At 44.8% G+C, this 26,315-nt stretch overlaps 3 long non-coding RNA genes across 4 annotated transcripts in view; all 3 read left to right on the top strand.

The window, feature by feature from the left end:
- Positions 1-4,246: 4,246 nt before the first annotated feature.
- On the top strand, positions 4,247-11,067 carry LOC126991137 (uncharacterized). Of its 2 annotated transcripts, none has more exons than XR_007745183.1 (3): positions 4,247-4,360; positions 5,629-6,674; positions 10,447-11,067. It is a non-coding gene; the product is annotated as an uncharacterized LOC126991137 (long non-coding RNA). The 2 variants fall into 2 exon arrangements; XR_007745184.1 differs by lacking the exon at positions 10,447-11,067 and adding an exon at positions 7,875-8,367.
- Positions 11,068-11,215: 148 nt separating this feature from the next.
- On the top strand, positions 11,216-14,610 carry LOC126991138 (uncharacterized). The gene is made up of 3 exons (XR_007745185.1): positions 11,216-11,491; positions 12,676-12,783; positions 14,148-14,610. It is a non-coding gene; the product is annotated as an uncharacterized LOC126991138 (long non-coding RNA).
- Positions 14,611-18,351: 3,741 nt separating this feature from the next.
- The window catches only part of LOC126991144 (uncharacterized), a 35,328-nt gene continuing 27,364 nt past the window's right edge, over positions 18,352-26,315 (top strand). The window contains exon 1 of the long non-coding RNA XR_007745200.1: positions 18,352-18,370. This is a non-coding gene — a long non-coding RNA (uncharacterized LOC126991144). The remainder of the gene's footprint in view (positions 18,371-26,315) is intronic.

Below are 26,315 nucleotides of genomic sequence, written 5' to 3'. Positions count from 1 at the left end.
CCGAGACAATGGGGAGGGTCGTCTCCAAAGCGAAATGATCGCTGAGAAGATAATGAAGGAGGACAGTGCTGGCACCGGGCAGAGGCATGTTGATAAGAGCCACATAATCGAGTCTACCACCCTGCACATGAGTCGGGACACTATCACCTGTAAGCATAATTGCACCAGTAGAGCCAAGAAGTGCCTCCCATCTAATACCATTCACATTTGAGGTCTGATGGCTACCAAGTTCTTTACATCTAGCATTGAAATCACCCATGAGTACAGTCTTCCAAAATACGGTCATGGAGATCTTGAACATGAAAAGCACCTGAGTGAATATATGAATTAGCAAAGAAAATTTGATCATCAGGGGTGTGCAAAGTAACAATGAAATTCAACACCTTGACGAGAACCCTTTTCCCCACATACGATTTACAAGGCCTACATAGGGGTCATGGGCCTTTCCTAGGGTAGTTTTATTTTATTTTACGTGAAAAAACACTTATTAGGCGCATTTGACCTCATTTCTTGTCCTGTAGACATAACTGATATGAGAATCGTAGGCGTTTTTCAAGAATGCCGACCCAGAAATTATGAAAAAAGGCAAAATTGTGCCCGATCAGGTATTTTAGGCCAAACTGAATTGATTTAGGACAAACGCTTGACAAAAAGCCAAAATTGAGGTTTCATTTAGCCTCAAAAGACCAATCAACTCTGGACTCGGTGTGAATATTCGTGTATTTTGGTTCTCTAAAATGAACGAATATTCTAAATGTCCTTTAGCTTTACGGTTATGAGCTATATTATTGTATTTTTATAGTCATTAATTCATAGTTCGTCCGTGCGTAAGATCATTAATACACTTGGGGGAGGCACTATGGTAAATTTGGCGGGGTCAGCGCGTCGGTTCTTTCCTGGAATATTCGTGTATTTAAAATGTCCTTTAGCTTTACGGTAATGAGCTCTATTAATGTGTTTTTATAGTCATTAATTCATAGTTCGTCCCTGCGTAAGACCATTAATAAGCGTGTTTGAGATACTAAGCTTGGCGGGGAAGCGAGCCTTGGCGCCATTCCCGGGCCGACCTCCATTCCAAGCAGACGTACGGCAAGACGCTCCTTACGATGGCGCCAAATATTCACGATTATAACGCCGCAGCCCGGTTATTTGGCAATAGCACTACTTAATTAAGGTAAGATAATAGCTGGGGGCAGAGAGGGCGAAGCGGTCACGTTATAAGGTTGAAGTGTGTGAGCAGTGTGTGTTGCGAGGTAAACTTAGATATTCCAATGATAGTTTCTTTTTATTAATTTATTTCATATTTTCGAAGTCATTTATGGTTTGCAGTGTTTTTTATATTTCGATCGTTGTGGAAGGCATATTTGTTTATCTTATCTTATATCTTCATTATTCCTTTCGTTTATCACATTATATTATCATTTGTCACATTTCCGCAGTATATATGGTTTTTGTATTTGGTTTTTTATATTCAGAAAGGCTTTATCGAGATTCTGGTTAACTTATTTATTTCCCTTATCACTTATCCCGTGAATATTATCTTCTTTATCACATTAATTATCCATATCTGTTACATTTTATCAGTAATTTATGTTTTTTAGTGTGATTTTATATTCCTGTAAGACAAACTAATTCTGACTGGCTTCGTTACTCATATTTCCCTTATTACTATATGGACCAAGCAAGTTTCAGGTAAGTTTTAATTTAATTTTATCCATATTATATTTCCACGCCGGTAAGTTTTGGTTTTATTAATAATTCGACGAGATATGAAGACGAGCACCGCTCTCTCCCTCTTAGACACGTTAATTCACCTTCAGAGCTCCCGAAAAGCCATAATTAAAGTGTGAAAATATCAAAACTAGTCTCCAGGAAAGCCATAATTAAGTTTAAGCTTCTAAAAGTGCATGAGAATGGCTATAATATATCTGTGTGTGGCTTTCTTGAGTGATTTTGAGCGGGAAATGGGGGGCGTCCCTATTCTCGGCTCTGATTGGCTGTCCTGGGGGCCTTGCTGTGCGCTGATTGGCTGTCGGCTCCGCCTTTTTTTCCTGCTCTGTGATTGGTCGCGGCACCAGGTCAGCAGCTTCCCCCTCATTGCAACTTTGGCGCCAAAATCTCGCTCCCTCACACACACGCCTCTTAACCTTCAAGACTCGTAGAGAACCATAATTAAAGTGTGCAAAGACTAAAAGTAACCTCTTGGAAAGCCATAGTAAGAGTGTAAGGCTTAAACAGGCTTGGTCGCGGTGCAAAGGACGGCTTCCCTCATAAGAATCTTTGCCGCCAATTTCTCGCACCCTCACACACACGCCTCTTAACCTTCAAGGCTCGTAGAAAACCATAATTAAAGTGTGCAAAGACTAATTCTAACATCCCGGAAAGCCATAGCAACATTGTAAGGCTTAAAACAGGCTTGGAAATAACTATATATGTGTGTACGGACTCGACAGTTTCTCGCTCCTTCACACTCACGCCTCTAAACCTTCAAAGCTCCAAGGAAACCATAATTAAAGTGTGCAAAGACTAATTCTAACCTCCCGGAAAGCCATAGCAACATTGTAAGGCTTAAAACAGGCTTGGAAATAACTATATATGTGTGTAGTGTGTACGGACCCGACAGTTTCTCGCTCCTTCACACTCACGCCTCTAAACCTTCAAAGCTCCAAGGAAACCATAATTAAAGTGTGCAAAGACTAATTCTAATCTCCCGGAAAGCCATAGTAACATTGTAAGGCTTAAAACAGGCTTGGAAATAACTATATATGTGTGTACGGACCTGACAGTTTCTCGCTCCTTCACACTCAAGCCTCTAAACCTTCAAAGCTCCAAGAAAACCATAATTAAAGTGTGCAATTACTAATTCTAACCTTCCGGAAAGCCATAGCAACATTGTAAGGCTTAAAACAGGCTTGGAAATAACTATAATATATCTTTGGCTTTGGCGGGAGAGGGCAGCGTCCCTATTCTGTGCTCTGATTGGCTGCCCGGAGCTTCCTGTGCGCTGATTGGCTGGGAGTCTTCGCGTCCACACAGCCATGGCCACCTGTCAACCCCGCGCCATGGCCCCGCTGGCTCCCACTATTTCTTGCCTCCACGAGCTTGCCAGGGACTTGTGGAGTGTAATTTGAGGTGAGACAGTGCTATGAGTCATTATATTATTGCTGGGTCAATGATATAATTGCGTAATAGGGCTGTGTGGCGTCCAGTGTTGAGGTGACCGCCGGGCAGTCGTGGCAGGGCCGTGGTTAATATATATTTTGAGGTGAGAGACTTACACGTTGTTATTTTCATGCGTGACTAACTCTACAGCTGTGTTACTGTGCTCCTGTCTGCTGTGTTACGGCTACGTCTTGAGGTGACGGTCAGGGAGGCGTGTGACGGGTTGCAAGTGTTACGCAGTGCCAATGACTGTTTGGGTACCCTAGACTAGTGTTACGTTATTATATCGTTACCTGCAACACTATACAGCTTCGTCACGGTGATGTATGGTACTGTGTTACGTCTACGCATTAAGGTGACGGTCAGGGAGGCGTGTGACGGGTTGAAGGTGTTACGCAGTGCCAGAGACAGTGTTTGGGTACCCTAGACTAGTGTTACGTTATTATTTCGTTACCTGCCACACTATATAGCTTCGTCACGGTGATGTATGGTGCTGTGTTACGTCTACGCATTAAGGTGACGGTCAGGGAGGCGTGTGACGCGTTGAAGGTGTTACGCAGTGCCAGAGACAATGATTTTGTATCCTAGACTAGTGTTACGTTATTATTTAGTTACCTGCCACATTATATAGCTTTGTCACGGTGATGTATGGTACTGTGTTACGTCTACGCATTGTGACGGGCGGGGAAGGCGTGTGACGTGTGTTCAGGGACAGTGTTACGTATTGTGTTACTTGCCAAGCCACCTGCGTGACGGGACTGTGTCTATCATAACTCTTGTTCTCCTTCTTCCACAGCTCTCAAGCAGGCACAAGAAAATCAAGAAGTGGAGGCTCCGAACTGAACTGTAAACTCAATCAGAAGGGAGGATATTAAATATACTCAAGACTTTTGGAAGAATCGCTTAAAAATCAGAGAAGAGAAGGCAGCACAACCATGCACAAGAAGACCATTTAGAGGGGCAAAGGCAACCCTCCAAACAGAACTGGAAACAAACAGAAGGGAGGAAATTAAATATACTCAAGACTTTTGGAAGAATCGCTTAAATTGAAGAGAAGGCAGCCAGGCACAAGAGACCATTTAGAGGGGCCGCTGCCAAGGCACTCCCTCCGAACTACACTGCACTGAACTGACCTGGTTACGGCGCCTATACAAGTGACCCGGGATGGAGTACTGGCGGCAGGGCGGCTCTACGAAAGGTGTGTATGTGATTTTACCTGCTGTATGGGTGTATGATAGAAAGCGAAGGTTTTCAGTACTATTATGTCAACTAGGTACTATTATTTTATGAACTGGGTACTATATTTACTATGTGCCATTACTATTCTGTCAACTAGGTAGGTTTTATTATATACTAACAAGGTTTTCACTTTTATCAACCAGGTATTTGATTGTTTAACTATTACCAAGGTTTTCTTTACTAATATATTGCAAGGTTTTTATTAGTAATATATTTCCTCTTCTTCCTTCCCTTCCCTTGTTCCTCCTTCTCTTAGTATTTTCCTCTCCCTTCTTCCATTCTCTACATTCCTCCTCTTTCTTTCTACCCTTATTTTGTTATTTTCTTCCTTCTCTTCCTTTCCCGTCCTTTTCTTCTCCTTTCCCTTCCTTTTCTTCTCTTCCTTTCCCTTCCTTTTCTTCTCTTCCTTTCCCTTCCTTTTCTCTTCCTTTCCCTTCCTTTTCTTCTCTTCCTTTCCCTTCCTTTTCTTCTTCTTTCCCTTCCTTTTCTTTTCTTCCTTTCCCTTCCTTTTCTTCTCCTTTCCCTTCCTTTTTCTTTCTTCTCTTCCCTCCCTCCTCCTCCTCCTCCCTCCTCCTCCTCCTCCTCCTCCTCTTCCTCCTCCCTTCAAACATATTCTCAGTCTTCTGTACCTATATATTTGCAAGGTTTTCATTTAATATATCAGCCAGGTATTTTGTTCTTTGCAAATTTATCACCAAGATTTACTTATAAATTACAAGGTTTTCATTAATATATCAACTAGGTATGCTGCTGCTGCCTTAAACATGCTGTAGTATTGCCTCAGCAGAATATCAAGTCCAATGGAGTTATTTCTATGTCTATATACAAAAGACTATTATTATTATTATTATTATTATTATTATTATTATTATATCCCAGTAAGGAGGTATAAGTGATAGGATTAGTTTCCCTTACCTCAGCTGACACTTCTCACTGATACATTCACTTCTGCCTCCTTTGACATGCTTCAGTAGCAGTGGGGATCATGTTTCTTAATGGTCCCTCCAAGCGAGAAAAATGAGAAAAAATCACCCCTCTCACAAACCATTTCATAATATATATCAAAGCATTTGTGATCAATTTATGCATCATCTGTTATTGGGGGTTTACATCATGGCAAAAATTTCACCGTTCGCTGGTACACGGTAAAGCCACAAATTTGGCCCGTCACTGCTACCGGGTTAATGATATGGACCTTGGTGTGACCACTTCCTTCCCTCTCCTCAGCTGCTGTGGGAGTGCTGCCCTCCACAGCAAGCAAGGGGCTGCCCTGCCCAGACCACAGCAAGAGGAGGAAGAGCTCTGCATTACTAAGTTAAGTACCTCACTATGACATGCTGAGGGTTTGGCCTCATTTTTGCCTTCTATTTAAAACTTTTTACTTTCTAACGAACCTTAATCTTTTTCTCAGCCTGCCTCCTCCTCCTCCTCCTTCAACTTCCTTTACCTCCTTGTGTGAATCTGTCCGTCCCGAGATCCGGCGAGACCATCCCGACGTCGTAACACCCGTTTGGGAGTGGGGGGACTCATGAAGCTGTCGGCAGCAGCCCTAAGGTGGGGATGGTTGCGCCGACACCTCCACTCCGTTTCGGCGGAATGTGGCTGGCTAGGGTGGCCTGAACCACTGTCTGGGTTGTTTGTCGTTCAGTCGGATTGAGGATCTGCCTCCCTTGAGGTGCACATGTCACAGTGATGGCAGAAGAAAGTGTGAGTGAAGCTGATGTCATCCCGACGTCGTAACACCGTTGGGCGGGGCGGGGCTCTCATGTCAAGTCTCCCCGCGGTGCACATGTCACAGAGGTGCAAAGAGCATGGCCTTCTTTCCTATCTTTTCCCCCTCCTCCTCACCCCCTCCCCTACACACCTCCTGCTGTTATATCGTCACCCTCATAAAGTAATTGCCTAAGTCATTTTTCAGTGATTTCCATTTTTGTTAAGTTGTCTTAGATATTCAGGGTTTGAGTGTTCTAGAATTGCCTTTTTATTTCTGCCTAAATCTTAAGCCAAATGAGATGATGACGTTCTCTTCTTGAAAAATAGAAAATAACGACTTGGGCGGTTTCTTTACAAAGGTGGCGAGATTGTATTAGGTTTTGCACCCTCTGTTTAGGGATGTGCACTAATTTTTGTCTTTTCTCTTACCCTCCTCCTCCCCTGGCTGGCCGGGGAACGGAGGAGGAGCACTAGGACGAGGAGGTGAAGGGAAGCGGAGGGAGAGACGACTCGAGCACGAGGAGGCAAGAGACAAGAAGCAGAGACGCAGGAACAGAAAGGTGAGCTCTATCTCTTTATCCTGGATTTTTACCATTCATATTTAATTTACTTGTGACACTTTTAACCCGGCCACTGCGATTGGCATGGATTTGGCCTTCACTGGTAGCCTGGTAACATACACTCCCAGGTCTCTCTCTGGCTCTGTGGTGGATAGTGGAGTGTTTCCCATGTGGTATTGGTGTACTGGATATCCCTTCACTGGTAGCCTGGTAACATACACTCCCAGGTCTCTCTCTCGGTCTGTGGTGGATAGTGGAGTGTTTCCCATGTGGTATTGGTGTGCTGGATATCCCCTCCCAAGGTGCAGGACTTTACATTTTTCCTCATTGAATTGTAGAAGCCACTTTTTGTTCCATTCCTGTAGCTTGGTGATGTCTTCTTGTAGGAAATTCATGGTCAAGGGGTTAATTCCTTCTCTATTGCTGTTTTGTATGGAGGGGTTCATGGAAAGCTTTGGGACATAGGCTAAAGCTGCACATGGCCTCAGTGCTCATCTCTGTCACTTTGGCCAAGTAACCCAACACCACACTGTAGCAAGAATTCAACCGCCAGATGCCACCAAAAACAGAACTCCGCCTTGGTTTGGTTGCCTCTCTAACACTACCTCAGATATACACAGAGTCGTTAGCTGCTCTGTATTCTCCTTCTTCTTTGTTTATAGTCCTTCCAGTCTTGATGGCGGACTTGCCTTGATGCTCCTCCATTTTGCTGGGTCCAATGCTAATCCTTCCTCTTTCTAACACTTCCAGGTCTTGTGGCACTGTTCCTCTCCATGTTATCCTTGGGTCTTCTAACTGTCCTCCTTCTGGGTACCTCAATATCCTCCACCATCCTCAGCACTCCGCCCTCTCCTCTCTTCATATGTTTGAATCATTGCCAGCTTCTCTGGGTCATTTTCTTAAATATTTTGGTGCCCAAGCTCACATTTTTAAGGCTTTTATAGGAGTTTCAGGCATTCCCAGGGGTGGTTTAACCCGGTAGCAGCGGGGTTGATGTTTCTTAACGGTCCCTCCAAGTGAGAAAAATGAGAAAAAATCACCCCTCACACAAACCATTTCATAATATATATCAAAGCATTTGTGATCAGTTTATGTATCATCTATTTTGGGGGGTAAATATCATGGCACAAATTTGGCCTGTTGCTGCTACCGGGTTAATGATATGGACCTTGGTGTGACCACTTCCTTCCCTCTCCTCAGCTGCTGTGGGAGTGCTGCCCTCCACAGCAAGCAAGGGGCTGCCCTGCCCAGACCACAGCAAGAGGAGGAAGAGCTCTGCATTACTAAGTTAAGTACCTCACTATGACATTCTGAGGGTTTGGCCTCATTTTTGCCTTCTATTAAAAACTTTACTTTCTAATGAACCTTAATCTTTTTCTCAGCCTGCCTCCTCCTCCTCCTCCTTCAACTTCCTTTACCTCCTTGTGTGAATCTGTCCGTCCCGAGATCCGGCGAGACCATCCCGACGTCGTAACACCCGTTTGGGAGTGGGGGGACTCATGAAGCTGTCGGCAGCAGCCCTAAGGTGGGGATGGTTGCGCCGACACCTCCACTCCGTTTCGGCGGAATGTGGCTGGCTAGGGTGGCCTGAACCACTGTCTGGGTTGTTTGTCGTTCAGTCGGATTGAGGATCTGCCTCCCTTGAGGTGCACATGTCACAGTGATGGCAGAAGAAAGTGTGAGTGAAGCTGATGTCATCCCGACGTCGTAACACCGTTGGGCGCGGGGCTCTCATGTCAAGTCTCCTGCGGTGCACATGTCACAGAGGTGCAAACAGCATGGCCTTCTTTCCTATCTTTTCCACCTCCTCATCCCCCCCTCCACTACACAACTACTTCTTTTATATCGTCACCCTCTTAAAGTAATTGCCTAAGTCATTTTTCAGTGATTTCCATTTTTGTTAAGTTGTCTTAGATATTCAGGGTTTGAGTGTTCTAGAATTGCCTTTTTATTTCTGCCTAAATCTTAAGTCAAATGAGATGATGATGTTCTCTTCTTGAAAAATAGAAAATAACGACTTGGGCGGTTTCTTTACGAAGGTGGCGAGATTGTAATAGGTTTTGCACCCTCTATTTAGGGATGTGCACTAATTTTCGTCTCTTCTCTTCCCCTCCTCCTCCCCTGGCTGGCCGGGGAACGGAGGAGGAGCACTAGGACGAGGAGGTGAAGGGAGGCGGAGGGAGAGACGACTCGAGCACAAGGAGGCAAGAGACAAGAAGCAGAGACGCAGGAACAGAAAGGTGAGCTCTATCTCTTTATCCTGGATTTTTACCATTCATATTTAATTTACTTGTGACACTTTTAACCCGGCCACTGCGATTGGCATGGATTTGGCCTTCACTGGTAGCCTGGTAACATACACTCCCAGGTCTCTCTCTGGCTCTGTGGTGGATAGTGGAGTGTTTCCCATGTGGTATTGGTGTGCTGGATATCCCTTCACTGGTAGCCTGGTAACATACACTCCCAGGTCTTTCTCTGGCTCTGTGGTGGATAGTGGAGTGTTTCCCATGTGGTATTGGTGTGCTGGATACCCCTTCACTGGTAGCCTGGTAACATACACTCCCAGGTCTTTCTCTGGCTCTGTGGTGGATAGTGGAGTGTTTCCCATGTGGTATTGGTGTGCTGGATATCCCTTCACTGGTAGCCTGGTAACATACACTCCCAGGTCTCTCTCTGGCTCTGTGGTGGATAGTGGAGTGTTTCCCATGTGGTATTGGTGTGCTGGATATCCCTTCACTGGTAGCCTGGTAACATACACTCCCAGGTCTCTCTCTGGCTCTGTGGTGGATAGTGGAGTGTTTCCCATGTGGTATTGGTGTGCTGGATATCCCCTCCCAAGGTGCAGGACTTTACATTTTTCCTCATTGAATTGTAGGAGCCACTTTTTGTTCCATTCCTGTAGCTTGGTGATGTCCTCTTGTAGGAAATCCACGGTCAAGGTGTTAATTCCTTCTCTATTGCTGTTTTGTATGGAGGTGTTCATGGAAAGCTTTGGGGCATAGGCTAAAGCTGCACATGGCCTCAGTGCGCATCTCTGTCACTTTGGCCATGTAACCCAACACCACTCTGTAGCAAGAACTCAACCGCCAGATGCCACCAAAAACAGAACTCCGCCTTGGTTTGGTTGCCTCTCTAACACTACCTCAGATATACACAGAGTCGTTAGCTGCTCTGTATTCTCCTTCTTCTTTGTTTATAGTCCTTCCAGTCTTGATGGCAGACTTGCCTTGATGCTCCTCCATTTTGCTGGGTCCAATGCTAATCCTTCCTCTTTCTAACACTTCCAGGTCTTGTGTCACTGTTCCTCTCCATGTTATCCTTGGGTCTTCTAACTGTCCTCCCTCTGGGTACCTCAGTATCCTCCACCATCCTCAGCACTCCGCCCTCTCCTCTCTTCATGTGTTCGAATCATTGCCAGCTTCTCTGGGTCATTTTCTTAAATATTTTGGCGCCCAAGCTCACATTTTTAAGGCTTTTATAGGAGTTTCAGGCATTCCCAGGGGTGGTTTAACCCGGTAGCAGCGGGGTTGATGTTTCTTAACGGTCCCTCCAAGCGAGAAAAATGAGAAAAAATCACCCCTCTCACAAACCATTTCATAATATATATCAAAGCATTTGTGATCAGTTTATGCATCATCTATTATTGGGGGTTTACATCATGGCAAAAATTTCACCGTTCGCTGGTACACGGTAAAGCCACAAATTTGGCCCGTCACTGCTACCGGGTTAATGATATGGACCTTGGTGTGACCACTTCCTTCCCTCTCCTCAGCTGCTGTGGGAGTGCTGCCCTCCACAGCAAGCAAGGGGCTGCCCTGCCCAGACCACAGCAAGAGGAGGAAGAGCTCTGCATTACTAAGTTAAGTACCTCACTATGACATTCTGAGGGTTTGGCCTCATTTTTGCCTTCTATTCAAAACTTTTTACTTTCTAACGAACCTTAATCTTTTTCTCAGCCTGCCTCCTCCTCCTCCTCCTTCAACTTCCTTTACCTCCTTGTGTGAATCTGTCCGTCCCGAGATCCGGCGAGACCATCCCGACGTCGTAACACCCGTTTGGGAGTGGGGGGACTCATGAAGCTGTCGGCGGCAGCCCTAAGGTGGGGATGGTTGCGCCGACACCTCCACTCCGTTTCGGCGGAATGTGGCTGGCTAGGGTGGCCTGAACCACTGTCTGGGTTGTTTGTCGTTCAGTCGGATTGAGGATCTGCCTCCCTTGAGGTGCACATGTCACAGTGATGGCAGAAGAAAGTGTGAGTGAAGCTGATGTCATCCCGACGTCGTAACACCGTTGGGCGGGGCGGGGCTCTCATGTCAAGTCTCCCCGCGGTGCACATGTCACAGAGGTGCAAACAGCATGGCCTTCTTTCCTATCTTTTCCCCCTCCTCCTCCACCCTCCCCACACACACCTGCTGCTGTTATATCGTCACCCTCATAAAGTAATTGCCTAAGTCATTTTCAGTGATTTCCATTTTTGTTAAGTGGTCTTAGATATTCAGGGTTTGAGTTTTCTAGAATTGCCTTCGTCTTTCTGCCTAAATCTTAAGCCAAATGAGATGATGACGTTCTCTTCTTGAAAAATAGAAAATAACGACTTGGGCGGTTTCTTTACGAAGGTGGCGAGATTGTAATAGGTTTTGCACCCTCTGTTTAGGGATGTGCACTAATTTTCGTCTCTTCTCTTCCCCTCCTCCTCCCCTGGCTGGCCGGGGAATGGAGGAGGAGCACTAGGACGAGGAGGTGAAGGGAGGCGGAGGGAGAGACGACTCGAGCACAAGGAGGCAAGAGACAAGAAGCAGAGACGCAGGAACAGAAAGGTGAGCTCTATCTCTTTATCCTGGATTTTTACCATTCATATTTAATTTACTTGTGACACTTTTAACCCGGCCACTGCGATTGGCATGGATTTGGCCTTCACTGGTAGCCTGGTAACATACACTCCCAGGTCTCTCTCTGTGGTGGATAGTGGAGTGTTTCCCATGTGGTATTGGTGTACTGGATATCCCTTCACTGGTAGCCTGGTAACATACACTCCCAGGTCTCTCTCTGGCTCTGTGGTGGATAGTGGAGTGTTTCCCATGTGGTATTGGTGTGCTGGATATCCCTTCACTGGTAGCCCGGTAACATACACTTCCAGGTCTCTCTCTGGCTCTGTGGTGGATAGTGGAGTGTTTCCCATGTGGTATTGGTGTGCTGGATATCCCTTCACTGGTAGCCTGGTAACATACACTCCCAGGTCTCTCTCTGGCTCTGTGGTGGATAGTGGAGTGTTTCCCATGTGGTATTGGTGTGCTGGATATCCCTTCACTGGTAGCCTGGTAACATACACTCCCAGGTCTCTCTCTGTGGTGGATAGTGGAGTGTTTCCCATGTGGTATTGGTGTGCTGGATATCCCTTCACTGGTAGCCCGGTAACATACACTTCCAGGTCTCTCTCTGGCTCTGTGGTGGATAGTGGAGTGTTTCCCATGTGGTATTGGTGTGCTGGATATCCCTTCACTGGTAGCCTGGTAACATACACTCCCAGGTCTCTCTCTGGCTCTGTGGTGGATAGTGGAGTGTTTCCCATGTGGTATTGGTGTACTGGATATCCCTTCACTGGTAGCCTGGTAACATACACTCCCAGGTCTTTCTCTGGCTCTGTGGTGGATAGTGGAGTGTTTCCCATGTGGTATTGGTGTGCTGGATATCCCTTCACTGGTAGCCTGGTAACATACACTCCCAGGCTCTTCGCTGCTACTCGGTGAAGCCACAAATTTATCCCGTCGCTGCTACTGGTTTAATGATCCTGTGGTGGCTTGACCCTTCTTCTGTGCCATGAACCTAATAAAACACTCATTAGAACATCGCTGATCTCTTTTTAACATTTGGAAATAGTTAATGAGCGAGGTGGGAGCATCTCTGAACACCAACTTCTGTCTCACTCATCCTGGATAATCACAAACTCATGTAGACTCAGAAAATGTAACCTTCATTAGACTAACAACAGAGTTTCTTCCAGGCAGCCAGATGGTCGATGCTGTGAAGAGGAGGAAGATGACTGCAGGAGGCGGTGTGTGTGTGTTGGGGAAGGAGACGACGACACCAACCTCACACACAGCTGGTTAAGGTACCGACTGATTTCTTTCGTTGCAATCAAAACTTTTTCATATGGATTATTATGGGTAGAGGTCTCATAGTGCTGTTGGACATGAATTCATTTAGCGTGAAGTCTTCTGCAAGTGTAAACCTTTCTAATTACAGACATATTTTAACCCGGTAGCAGCAGCAGCGTGGGCCAAATTTGTGGCTTTACCGTGTAGCAGCGACGGGCCAAATTTGTGCCATGATTTAAACCCCCCAAAATAGATGATACATAATCTGATCACAAATACTTTGATATATATATTATGAAATGGTTTGTGTGAGGGGTGATTTTTTTCTCATTTTTTTTCGCTTGGATTGACCATTAAGAAACATGATCCCCGCTGCTACTGGGTTAAGATTAACATAACATTTTGGCGCCCAAGCTTGCATATATTTGACTAGGCTTTCATGGGACTCCTGTGCCTTTCCACGGGTAGCTTTAAGACCTTGGTGGCAGTTTGACCCTTTTCAGTTTGCAGAAAATGTAAACCTTTCTCTGATTAACAAATTTTGGGGCATACTTAAATAAACCATTTCAGCACTTAAGCTCACATATTTGACAAGGGATTTCTGTGTCTTTCCACGGGTAGTTTTAAGACCCTGGTGGCAGTTTGACCCTTTTCAGTTTGCAGAAAATGTAAACCTTTCTCTGATTAACAAATTTTGGGGCATTCTTAAGTAAACCATTTCAGCACTTAAGCTTACATATTTGACAAGGAATTTCTGTGTCTTTCCACGGGTAGTTTTAAGACCCTGGTGGCAGTTTGACCCTTTTCAGTTTGCAGAAATTGTAAACCTTTCTCTGATTAACAAATTTTGGGGCATACTTAAATAAACCATTTCAGCACTTAAGCTTACATATTTGACAAGGGATTTCTGTGTCTTTCCACGGGTAGTTTTAAGACCTTGGTGGCAGTTTGACCCTTTTCAGTTTGCAGAAAATGTAAACCTTTCTCTGATTAACAAATTTTGGGGCATACTTAAATAAACCATTTCAGCACTTAAGCTCACATATTTGACAAGGGATTTCTGTGTCTTTCCACGGGTAGTTTTAAGACCCTGGTGGCAGTTTGACCCTTTTCAGTTTGCAGAAAATGTAAACCTTTCTCTGATTAACAAATTTTGGGGCATACTTAAATAAACCATTTCAGCACTTAAGCTTACATATTTGACAAGGGATTTCTGTGTCTTTCCACGGGTAGTTTTAAGACCGTGGTGGTAGAGGTAGACGACCCTTCTTTTGTACCATGAATGTAGAAAACACATTCACTGGAACTCAGTTGATCTCCTTTTTGGTGTTTTTGAAATAGTTGATGTGGAAGCGACTGACAGTACCATTTTTTCCAGGCCTGCAAGAGAGCCTAGTCAATGAAGAGGAAAAGAAGAAGAAAGAATAAAGAAGACAAGAAGAAAGAAGGAAGAAGAGGCAAAACAGGAGGAGGGGATTTTTTTTCTGTCTATACCTGAAGTGTGATGAATTTACTAAGGGTATATTTAAGCCTGGTATAACGTACTTTAAGGTATATTTAATGGTACAAGTGTGTAGCCTACTTTTGCCTGGAGTTGGAGACGGTAAAATGCTCTCCGACTCCTTTATTGTGGTGCTGTGTGGTTTGTTTACTGTGGTGAGATGTGGTTCATTTACTGTGGTGCGGTGTGGTTCGTTAATTAAGGTGAGGTGTGGTTCGTTTATTGTGGTGCGGTATGGTTCGTTAATTAATGTGAGGTGTGGTTTATTTATTGTGGTGCGGTGTGGTTCGTTAATTAAGGTGAGGTTTGGTTCGTTTATTGTAGTGCGGTATGGTTCGTTTACTGTGGTGCGGTGTGGCTCGTTAATTAAGGTGAGGTGTGGTTCATTTATTGTGGTGCGGTGTGGCGTTACGGGCTTTATTTTCCCTACCACTGCACCAGACAAGGGTAAGGGGGAGGGGGTGGAGTCAAATTTTTTTATATCCGACTCCACACCTGTGTTAGAGTGTAAGAGTATTGATCGAATATATTTGTGGTGCTCTCGTCGCGGCAACCCATTCTGCTTCTGCATAATAACCCGTACTGCTGCATGACGCATAGCAACTCGTGTTTTTTCCGCTGTTGCAACGACCCGTTCTGCTGCATGATGCATAGCAACCTGTGTTTTTTTCCGCTGTTGCAATGACCCGTACTGCTGCATGATGCATAGCAACCTGTGTTTTTTTCCGCTGTTGCAATGACCCGTACTGCTAACGCATAATGACCTGTGCTGCTTCTGCTATTGTAACAACTCTTACTGCAATAACTTACTGCTGCTTCCATTTAAAAACGTATAAACGCATAAACCCGCTGTGTTGCCAACTTGGCAACCACCCAACTAATGAATTTTCTGATCAAAGATCAAAGAGAGGATTAGGCCTTCAGGGGACACCTCTTAAATAAAAACGCGCCTGGGACTTTTACCTCAGAGGTGGTGTGGAAAAAAAGTCCAGTCACGAAAATAAGTATCTTATACTCCATGAAAGTGTCTCAGTCTTATGAGAACACAAAGGTTGAGAGGGCTCAGACATTCTGTTGTTTACTGCACACACTCCCATGTTAGCAGTAAGGGTACTAAATTCTGATCTCTGTACAAAACAACCAAATAATAAGGAAAAGAAAGTTGAATAAAATGTTTGCCTGCATTATCCGTCAGCAGCGTAGACGTAACAAGGGTTGAAAAAATGACTTATTTATTACAGCCGCTGGCCAACGCCTTGACCCCAGAGGCTTTGTGTTTGTCTCCGCGTCCTCCGCACTACACTGCACAGAATCTGGCGAGCCTGGGTTGTGACAGCTATTTCCCAAAGCCTCCAAGGATACCAGTCAGGCTTATGAGTGTTTTTCGTGTTGTTGGGGAAGCTCGCAAATCTACACCTGGAAATACTACTACCAACACAACCCATATGAAAGCCTTTCCTAAAACATAAAACCTCTACCAGTGCCTTACCAGACGGAACCAAAGCTTACCAAATACCCAAAAATCTCTACTATTTGTGGTTGACTCAAGGTATTGAATTTTCACTTATTTTTTTACGCTGATGTTAGTGTCCCTTATATGTCTTGTTGGGTCTATTATTTGTTCTATATATAAGGTATTGAATTTGCACTGATTTTTTACACTGATGTTAGTGTGCCAGATATGTCTTGTTGGGTCTATTATTTGTTCTATATATAAGGTATTGAATTTGCACTTATTTTTTACACTGCTGTTACTGTCCATATGTTGTGTCATTGAGAAAGTGTTTGGGTCTTTCATTTTTTTGTTTTGATGCCCCTTTATGGATCTAAATAATGACATCCACCTTAAAATAAATGTATGTGTCTGTGGTCATCCCAAAGCTGAAGGTTGGTATCTACTCCACTGGTTTTCATGTGTTTTCTCGGACAGTTCAGATTATTAGCAAATGTTTTTACCTGTCCGCTGTGATTGGCACGGATTTCGCCTTCACTGGTAACCTGGTAACATGTACTCCCAAATCATTCTTTGTCTCTGTGGTGGATAGTGGAGTGTTTCCCATGTGGTATTGGTGTGCTGGATATCCCTTCACTGGTAACCTGGTAACATGTACTCCCAAATCATTCTCTCTGCCTCTGTGGTGGATAGTGGATAAAGGGTCGTTGGTCATGATGGATCGCCTGAAACTATATGATTTTTGTCGTTTTTTAGTGTATTAACTTTCCCGAACTTCTTTTATCCTTCTTTTATTCCATTTCCCTCTTCTTGGCCCTTTTATCCTCTCTGGTGGAAGCTTGTGAAAGATAGAGAAAAGAAGATGATGGATTGTTTAACTGATTTCCCGGAGCAGTGTTGGAAAGGAAAACACAAGACAATCTGTAGAAAAAAAAAATATATATATATATATATATATAGAGATATATATAGAGAGAGAGAGAGAGAGAGAGAGAGAGAGAGAGAGAGAGAGAGAGAGAGAGAGAGAGAGAGAGAGAGAGAGAAATTCCCTCTCCGTTGCACCTGTCGGTCGGGGTCAAGCCTTTGGTCACCTCAATTACTCGATCGTTCATACGGAATTAAAAAGGATTTGATCGGACACACCTGGCCGCGAGAGAGAGAGAGAGATTGATAGCCTAGGAAAACACACACACACACACACACTACCACACACACCTTCCCGTTACCTACCTACCTCTCTCCTTCCTTCCCTCCCCCTCTTCCTCCCTTCCCTCCTTCCTCCCTAACCCCCTCCTCCTCTGAGTAAGCAATATATGATTAACGAATGATTATGGCATTGGGTAATCACCTCCTCCCCCTTCCCCCCTTTCCTCCCCTCCTTCCCCTCTCCCCTTCACTTTCCTTCCCCTTCTCACACGAACCGTTCACAGCCCCTCACTTCCCCCTATACACACACACACACACACACACACACGCACAGGACACGTAAGATTGATAGATATAACTCTTCGATGCGCTACTGACAACTGACAAGCGGGTAGAAAAGGGTGAGGGGGCAGAAAAAATATATATAAGCCATTCTATTCCAACTAGTTCGAGACAAATGACTGATATGACTAGGCACAGCTCGATCAATAACTGGGAAGGGTTATGTAGTGTTGGAAGTCTTATGTGGGGGTGATGAGGGGTTATGTGGTGTTGGGAGGCTGTTATGTGGGGCTAGTGAGGGGATATGTGGATTAAGGAAGGTCTATGTTGTGTCAATGAAGGGTTTTACGTGACTTTGGGTGGATATGTGACGTTCGGGGTGTTGTATGGGGTTGTAGGAGGGTTATGTGGTGTTGGGGAATGGTTATGTGGTGTTGGGGAAAGCTATGTGGGGTTAGTAAGGGGTTATGTGGTTTAAGGAAGGTCTATGTTGTGTCAATGAAGGGTTTTACGTGACTTTGGGTGGATATGTGACGTTCGGGGTGTTGTATGGGGTTGTAGGAGGGTTATGTGGTGTTGGGGAATGGTTATGTGGTGTTGGGAAGGCTATGTGGTATTGTGAGGGTACTACATGGCGTTCTGGGGAAGAATATGAGAATCTGTGGAAGGGCTTTAGCGGGCGGCATGTGCCAACAATCATGATTCTCGCGCATCGTGTTCACTAAGATACAATGATAAAAATATGTGGGTATGTGTTTTACGGGGTTATGTTGGGGTTGGGGCTTGTCACGTGGGTTCAGGGGTTAGATATGAGGCGTTTAAGGGATAAGTCACTCTATTAGCTCATGTCAATCTTCGGAAATAAAAAAATAAACAATCAGTGCTGCCCCCTGTGAGCAAACACGCCTGGTATGCCATTCATTCAGCAGGTCGGCTGTTGTTTGTTCTTCCTTTGTGTTCCTTTGTGTTTGGGACGAGGTGAGAATTCAAAGACCAAGTCGTGTTTTTTCGCCGTGCATTCAGGCTAATTTCGGGCTATTTCTGGGCGTTCGGGGCGTGGTACATTGCTTTTCCTGTAGCCACAAGGAACGTACAGGTATAGGACGGTACGTGGAGGTGTTTCCATAGCCACAGACAGTATATAAAGCGATAATTCAACGTCTATATTGCCTACTCTCAGCCGCCAAGAAGTCCCTCCCAACGTACTCCGTGAACTCCCGTACGTGTGTTTGGGCGGTGTGTGGGCGTTTTGGGTGCGATACATTAGATTTCTAGCACTAATGAGGAAGCTGTAGGTATAATATTGTACGTGGAGGTCTTCTCATGGCCATAAACAGCTCATAAAGGGTAAATCAGCGTATATACAGCCTCCCCTCCCCGCCCAGCGCACCCGTGAACTCCCGTGTGTGTGGGCGTTTGGGCGTGATACATTAGATTTCTAGCACTAATGAGGAAGCTGTAGGCATAATATTGTACGTGGAGGTCTTCTCATCGCCATAAACAGCTCATAAAGGGTAAATCAGCGTATATACAGCCTCCCCTCCCCGCCCAGCGCACCCGTGAACTCCCGTGTGTGTGTGGGCGTTTGGGTGTGATACATTAGTTTTCCATCACTGTTAAGGAAGCTGCAGGTATAATATTGTACGTGGAGGTCTTCCCATCGCCATAGACAGCTCATAAAAGGATAAATCAGCGTAAATACAGCCTCCCCTCCCCGCCCAGCGCACCCGTGAACTCCCGTGTGTGTGGGCGTTTGGGTGTGATACATTAGTTTTCCATCACTGTTGAGGAAGCTGCAGGTATAATATTGTACGTGGAGGTCTTCCCATCGCCATAAACAGCTCATAAAGGGTAAATCAGCGTATATACAGCCTCCCCTCCCCGCCCAGCGCACCCGTGAACTCCCGTGTGTGTGGGCGTTTGGGTGTGATACATTAGTTTTCCATCACTGTTAAGGAAGCTGCAGGTATAATATTGTACGTGGAGGTCTTCCCATCGCCATAGACAGCTCATAAAAGGATAAATCAGCGTAAATACAGCCTCCCCTCCCCGCCGCATGCCCCGCCCACCGTCTCCCCGCAGCCAGTCCAATACACTTCCAGTCAGGCCTTCCCGTATTCCAGTATTGTATCACCCGGCTCCTGGCTGAACACAATCACACCCACGTCAGTTACCGTACCCAAGCAAACACTGTGCATGAAGCCTAACTGTTGGTGTAGGTTATACGAGCGGAAAGGATTGATCTGAGCTCCTAAACGTCATTTTATTGTTGTGTCTGAAGGAGTTGTCGTATAGCTGGCATCGCCCTCCCTGGCCCGCTAGACTCAACTAAGGCCGCCTCTCTTTTCCTTCATTTCTTACGTTATAGGCATGATACATTTGTTCTCCAGCAGTCGTAAGGAAGGTACAGGCATAGGACAGTAGGTGGAGGTCTTCCCATGGCCGACAGAAACAGTTTATACCTCACAGGGAAGTCAGGTCAACAGGTAATTACCCGCGATGGATAACAGACAGGCTAAAAACTGAAATAGGAAGGAAAAGAGGACTATATGTTTCATCCTGGGTGTGATCCACGGGGTGTCTGAGGGATGGACTCTTCGTGCTTTCAATGGGAAGAAGTGTTGGTAGGCTGTGGTGATGGTGGCGGTGTAGCGTTTCCACTTGTCATGGACATCTTCCACGGTGAGAACCTCAGTCCAGCGGTGGTGCGTGATCCACTGTCCGAAAGAACGGGTGGCTGAATCCGTTACCGGCCTGTAGGTCTCGGTGATGGGTGGAGCCTTGCTGGAAATGGTGGGTGCAGGTGTCCACACTCCACAGGACTGAGAGGTGTGTGCTCCGTCCCATGGGGGGGGAGGGGCTTAGGGGGGAGGTAGAGGTGCGTCAGGTCAGTGAGGATTAGATCTAAGGTGTTAGGGCCGTGTGTGGGGAAATTAACCACCTGTGTGAGGTTTAGTTGTTGTTTAGATTTAGGGGTCTTAGTGAGCTCTGATCTCCGTCCTAGGGCACAATGCATTCAAACTAGAAATCGAGCTAATAGGGTACTGGGATTTATTTCAAGGAGCGTAAGCAACAGAAGCCCCGAAGTCTTCCTCAAACTATATTTAGCATTAGTTAGACCTCATCTTGACTATGCGGTTCAGTTCTGGTCACCCTACTATAGAATGGATATCAAAATGTTAGAATCGGTGCAGAGGAGGATGACTAAGATGATTCAGGGGTTGAGAAACTTGCCATACGAGGAAAGACTCAAACAGTTAAACTTGCATTCTCTAGAAAGGCGAAGGGTGCGTGGAGACATGATCGAGGTTTATAAATGGATGAAGGGCTTTAATAAGGGAGACATTCATAAGGTTTTGTTGGTAAGAGAACCGGGTAGGACACGAAGTAACGGGTTTAAACTGGATAAATTCAGATTCAACAGGGACATAGGCAAAAATTGGTTTACTAACAGGGTGGTGGATGAGTGAAATAGGCTTAGCAGTCATGTGGTGAGTGCCAATACAATTGTCACATTCAAAAATAGGCTAGATAAATTCATGGACAGCGATATTAGGTGGGGTTAGATACACGGGAGCTTAGGGTCAAAGGAGCTGCCTCGTACAGGCCTACCGGCCTCTTGCAGACTCCTGCGTTCTTATGTTCTACCGTTAGTACCGGTACTGGTACCGGTACCTGCCCACCCCTAGTGATGTCTGGTGAAGCGGGTGGAGGGAGGGGCGTCAGGTGGCAGGAGGTGGCGGTGGCGAGGATGGTGAAGCAGGGAGATGCCGAATTTTCTGAGGGCGTCCTGGTGCCTGTCAGAGAGCCTCGGGAGACAGGGAGGTCAGGGCATTGTCGTAGGTAGTCAGGGCCTAAAATGACCCTGAATGCCCTCCCTTGAACCCTCTCAAGCTGCTTTTGTTGGGTGAGGGTAAGGGACGATGACCACGCCGGGGAGGCATACATGAGGTTTTGTAGTATGAATGATGAGTAAATACTGCACAGCTCAGCAGCCGGTGCCCCCAGAGTCCTGAGTCTACGCAGCATGTACAGTTTGTAGGAGGCTGCTCTGACGGTGTTGGAGACGTAGAGCTTCCAGTTGAGTAGGTTATCCACAGTGACACCGAGTAGTTTGGTGGACTGGACAACCTGGAGGTGGTGTGAACCAATTGACAGCAGCGGAGGTGGCACATCTCTCTTGGACGTGCAAGCGTGCATCACCACGGTCTGTGTGTGTGTGTGATTCTTTATCTATCTATGTTTCACTTGTCATAATTACATTTTTTTTCCTTGGTTTCTTTCTTTTCTTTTCAGTTTTCTTTTTCATTATAAACGTTTCTTCCTCCTCTTTTTTCTCTTAATTTATGTCTTCCATCCGATCTTCGGCCATTATTCTCACATAAATGTTTTCTCCTCCTCCTCCTTTTCATCTTTATCCTTTTCTTAATTCTTTCTTCTCGTTCTTTTGTTTCTTCCTTTTTTCTCTATTTCTTTTTACTAATTATAACACTCATTCTTCCTTATTCTTGACATCCTCTTCCTCCTCCTTCTCCTCCTACTTTATCGTCTTCCTCCTTCTCTTCTTCCTCTTTTTCCTTCTCTTCCTCCTCTTCCTCCGCTGTCCGCTGCTTTTTATCTCTACATCAATGATTTGGAGACAGGAATTAGTAGTGATGTCAGTAAGTTCGCAGATGATACCAAGATCGGTAGAGTAATTCCACCAGACAGGGACACTAGCGTTCTCCAGGATGAACTTGACATACTATATGATTGGGCGGGGAAGTGGCAGATGGAATTCAATGTCGGGAAGTGTAGTATTCTGAGTGTAGGTAGGAATAACCCCTCACACAATTACTCCTAAAATGACACTACTCTAAGCAGGTCTGGGTGTGAAAGGGACTTAGGAGTCTTAGTGAGCACTAACCTCCGTCCCATTGCTTAATGCATTCAGGCTAAGAATCGAGCGAACAGAGTACTTGGTTTCATCTCGAGGAGCGTAAGCTGCTGTCATCCTCAGACTTCACTTAGCACTACTTAGACCTCACTTTGATTACGCGGTTCATTGTTGGTCACCCTACTATAGAATGGATATAAAGATATTAGAATATGTACAGAGAAGGATGAAAAAAAATATTCAGGGGGTGAGAAACTTGCCTTATGAGGATGGACTGAAGCATTTTAATCTACACTCTAGAAAGGGGAAGGTTGCGAGGAGACTTGATCGAAGTCTATAAATGGATGGAGGGCTACAATAAAGGGGATGTCAATAGGGTTTTGGGTGTAAAAGACCCAGGTAGTACACGTAGCAATGGTCTCAAGTTAGAAAAATTCAGATTCAACAAAGACATTGACAAGAATTGGTTTATCAGTAGGGTTGTGGATGAGTGGAACAGACTTGGCTGTCATGTTGTGGGTGCCAATACCATTGATACATTCAAGAAGAGGTTGGGTAAATTCATGGATACTGAAGTAAGGTGGGATTAGGCTTACAGGAGCTGCCTTGTGTAGGCCAACCGGCCTCTTGCAGACTCCTTACGTTCTTATGTTCTTATGTTCTATGTCACTAGTTTTAAGCTGATTGAAGTCACCACAAACCATTACTTTTGCTGACGGAAAAAGTGTGCGCTGTTGGTCCGTGTTTTCTATGATGTGGTCGATTAGCGTGGAGGCGGAGGCAGCACAATGATGATACACAAGGCAGATGAGCATCGAGGCAACGTTGCGGGGGTGGGAGGGGGGGGACAGCCTCACCCAGAGGGTTTCGACACCCTCAGGGGGCTCCACCGGAAGGAGGGTGGGGTGCAGATGTGAGCGGCAGTAAAGCACTAACCCCCCCACCTCGCTTGCCTGTCCTGAGGCGATGAAATAGTTGGTAGTCGGTGATGCTGCAAACTTCTGGAATTATCTGCCATGCTTCTGTTATCGCCACAACGTCGGCACTGGTGGACTTGATGGTAGTGATAACCTCGTCAAGCTTGTTAGTGAGTCTTTTCTCGCACTGCGGTTTCGGAAGAGTTTAGTTTCTTGATCATTTTCACTGGCGGGTAGGCAGAGGCACGTCGCAGGCGGTATAAGTCCGTTGCACTGTATCGTAGTGCTGGAGGGCACATTGCACTTAGCACCGATAACGAGAAGAGTAGTAAGACCATGTCCTTCCCGTGTGAGGTCGGAACACTACTACTACTACTACTACTACTACTACTCTATCCGTTAGTTGCGTTGTGAGAGGTATGTTTTCTCGTATTCTCTTACAAAGCAATCCATTGGCCACGGCCCCTCCATTAATTGTGGCCGACAACCAACTTTATTTAGTTAATTTTGCAAATAGCGTTATAGAACTTCAAGCTAACCGAGCCTCTGGGTTGATACCATTACACGTGACCACTTCCATCGCAGGGCAATGACATAAGCGATATTTTCTCATATAAACTGAACCCTTTTGCCCTGGTAGGTACAGGTGCTGTTGGCCAGGTCGATGCTTCTGTGCTATTGATTGATTGATTGATAGTTTGTTGTTGCAGGTAAACAACAAGGGAGAAGGGAGGAACATGCCATCCCAACCCCCAGGCAGGACAGAGTGTGATTATACAACTATTAATACATGTGTAGGTAGCACCATGAAATTAAAAAGATACAATGGTAGGAAGGAAAGCACAACGAGGGAGGGGGCAGTACCTCCCCCTGGACAATAAGAAAATAAAATGTGGGGACGGAGAACATTGCCCAAGCACTAGATGGGAATGAATACAGAGATAGAGTAAATACTAGTTCTTAAAGTAAAATACCGCAGAGATCACAGCCTTGTATAGCACGGCAGTAGTTCAGGCTGCCACACACGGCATCACCACCTTGGTGCAAACTGAGGGTGTTCCTTGAGGATAGCAGGGAGGACATCATGGTTCAGGAGCCAACAAATCGACTCTTTTCCTTTCCTTTTCTTTCCTTATTGTTCTCAGCACGTCTTGCAGGTTGGTTTTCTGCTCGCCTTCTAGATGTTTAGAAATATCCTCATCCACCCAATTTCTTGAGAAGGCACTCGTCGCTAACTCTAAGACGCTGCCATTCAGTATTTCCTAAACAATTCTTACCCTCTTGGCACTGGAAAGAAAGGTAATTTTACGAGCAATCTTTTAGTATCCTTAAAGATGCTCTACGTGCAGCACAGACGGAGATATAAGCAGGTAAATATTTCACACCTCCTCGGCAACTCTACGGGGCTAAACTACCACACTTCCCCCGCGAGGCCTTAACACGAAAAAGTTTAAAAATTAAAAAATCGTTATTCCTTCTTCCAGTTTGATGAGAGAGATTGATATACGTGAAGAAAAAAATACTAAAATTTCTGGTGCTATCAGAATTGCGATAGGCCTAAAACTGACGGAGTTATGAACGGTTTTGTGAGAGCCTTCGAAAACTTTCTAGGCCTCTAACTCTTGAATCAATGCGTGTTGCAATATGCCCGATTAGCAACTGGTAGAAAAAATTCCGAGGAACACGCTGGTGCTTTCAGAATTACGCTACCACTAATGGGTATAGAGATATATCGATTTGAAATTTCGCACTTTTTCGACATTTGTGGCAACGTCACTAGTTTAATATCAATCCTTTCTTCTTCGTCGAAATATAATAAAAGTCTTATATTTTGACAAGGAATGCAACGCTGGTCTCGGATTTGCGCTACGACCTTTAGTTTTGGAGATAGCATGTCATTTTTTAACCGCCTGTCACGCCTTAACTACTGCAGATATGTTTATGAAATTTAATATCTTGAGATGACACGACACGCCCTATATTTTGACGTTGTCAGATTTAAGATTTGACGCGTATTTCCAAAGATAGCTTTTTTTGCTTATTTTGCTTGTGTATTATTGGCCAACTGATATCTGATGTAAAATTTGACGGAGAATAACGTGGCGTCGTCAGAATAGAGATAACTTTATTAGGTATCAAGATATCCTAGCTAAAGCGTTTATCAGAATGTTTTGATTCTGCATAGATTCCTGCATCCATGTCTAAGTAATGTCTTAATGTCGGGCATGATTTGGAGAGGGAAAATAACGAGGAATCCATTTCTGGTCTTGGTTTTGCGCTAGCTTAATTATTATAGAAGCTATTAGCTATATTCTGAGAAATGGTCGTAACCCTCAATTTTATCCTCTCATTTTTTCTCGTGTTCGTTGCACTCAGCTGGTGTAGAATTTGACGCTGAACATTTTGATGCTTATTAGAATCCGATCGGTAGAGTATTAACGGAGCTATGAACGATTTTGTGTTTCCACCGTTATGAAACTCTCCGGTGTTTACGGCCAGAATTTCACCTCCTCTAAAACCATCTTTTTTCAAAAATGCAAGTTTCGTTATTCTTGCCTCCAGCTTGATCAGAGAGGTTCATAGACGTGAAGAAAACAATATTAGAATTTCTGGTGCTATCAGAATTGCGCTAGGCCTAAAACTGACGGAGATATCTACGATTTAAAAAAACGTGCTGAAACTTTGAAGGCTTATAACTCCTTTAATACTGTAAAGTTTTGTATGCCCAATTGTCGCCTGGGAGAACCAGTTACGGGGAACACGCTGGTGCCTTCAGAATGACGCTACGACCAATAGTTATGGAGTTATCATGATCTGTTTTTCGCGTTTTTTTTAAACTTTGATCCAGTGTTCTTCGTTTAATATCTATTTTTTCTCATTCATCAATAGATAATGAAAGTTTTAGAATTTAACGATGAATACAACGCTGGTCTCGAATCTTCGCTACGACCTTTAGTTTTGGAGACAACACGTCATTTCTTTAACCACCTGTCACGCCTTTACTAGTGAAGATACGTTTATGGAAATAAGTATCACGAGTTGAACCGACATGAGCTATAATTTGATGTTTTCAAATTTAACTTTGAACGTGTTTGGTTCTTTTTTTTTTTATTTCTTGATATTTCTTGATGAACAACTGATACAAGGTGTAGAGTTTGCCGGAGAACACGATGGCGCTGTCAGAATTAAGATAGCTTTTTTCGTTATTGAGCTATACCGGTCCAAAGTTTGGTCTTAACGGTTTTCGCCTGCGCCTCTTGCTGTGTCCATGTTTTCCTCGTGTTTGTGGAGCTCCCCGGGTGTAGTATTTGACGCTGAACATTTTGGTCTTTACTAGAATCCGATCGGTTGAGTATTAACGGAGTAATCAA

This window comes from Eriocheir sinensis, unplaced genomic scaffold, assembly GCF_024679095.1.
Source record: "Eriocheir sinensis breed Jianghai 21 unplaced genomic scaffold, ASM2467909v1 Scaffold246, whole genome shotgun sequence".
In the NCBI taxonomy this organism is placed as follows: domain Eukaryota; kingdom Metazoa; phylum Arthropoda; class Malacostraca; order Decapoda; family Varunidae; genus Eriocheir; species Eriocheir sinensis.
The sequence above is the reverse complement of the archived record's forward strand: the minus strand, read 5'-3'. Positions and strand labels throughout refer to the sequence as shown.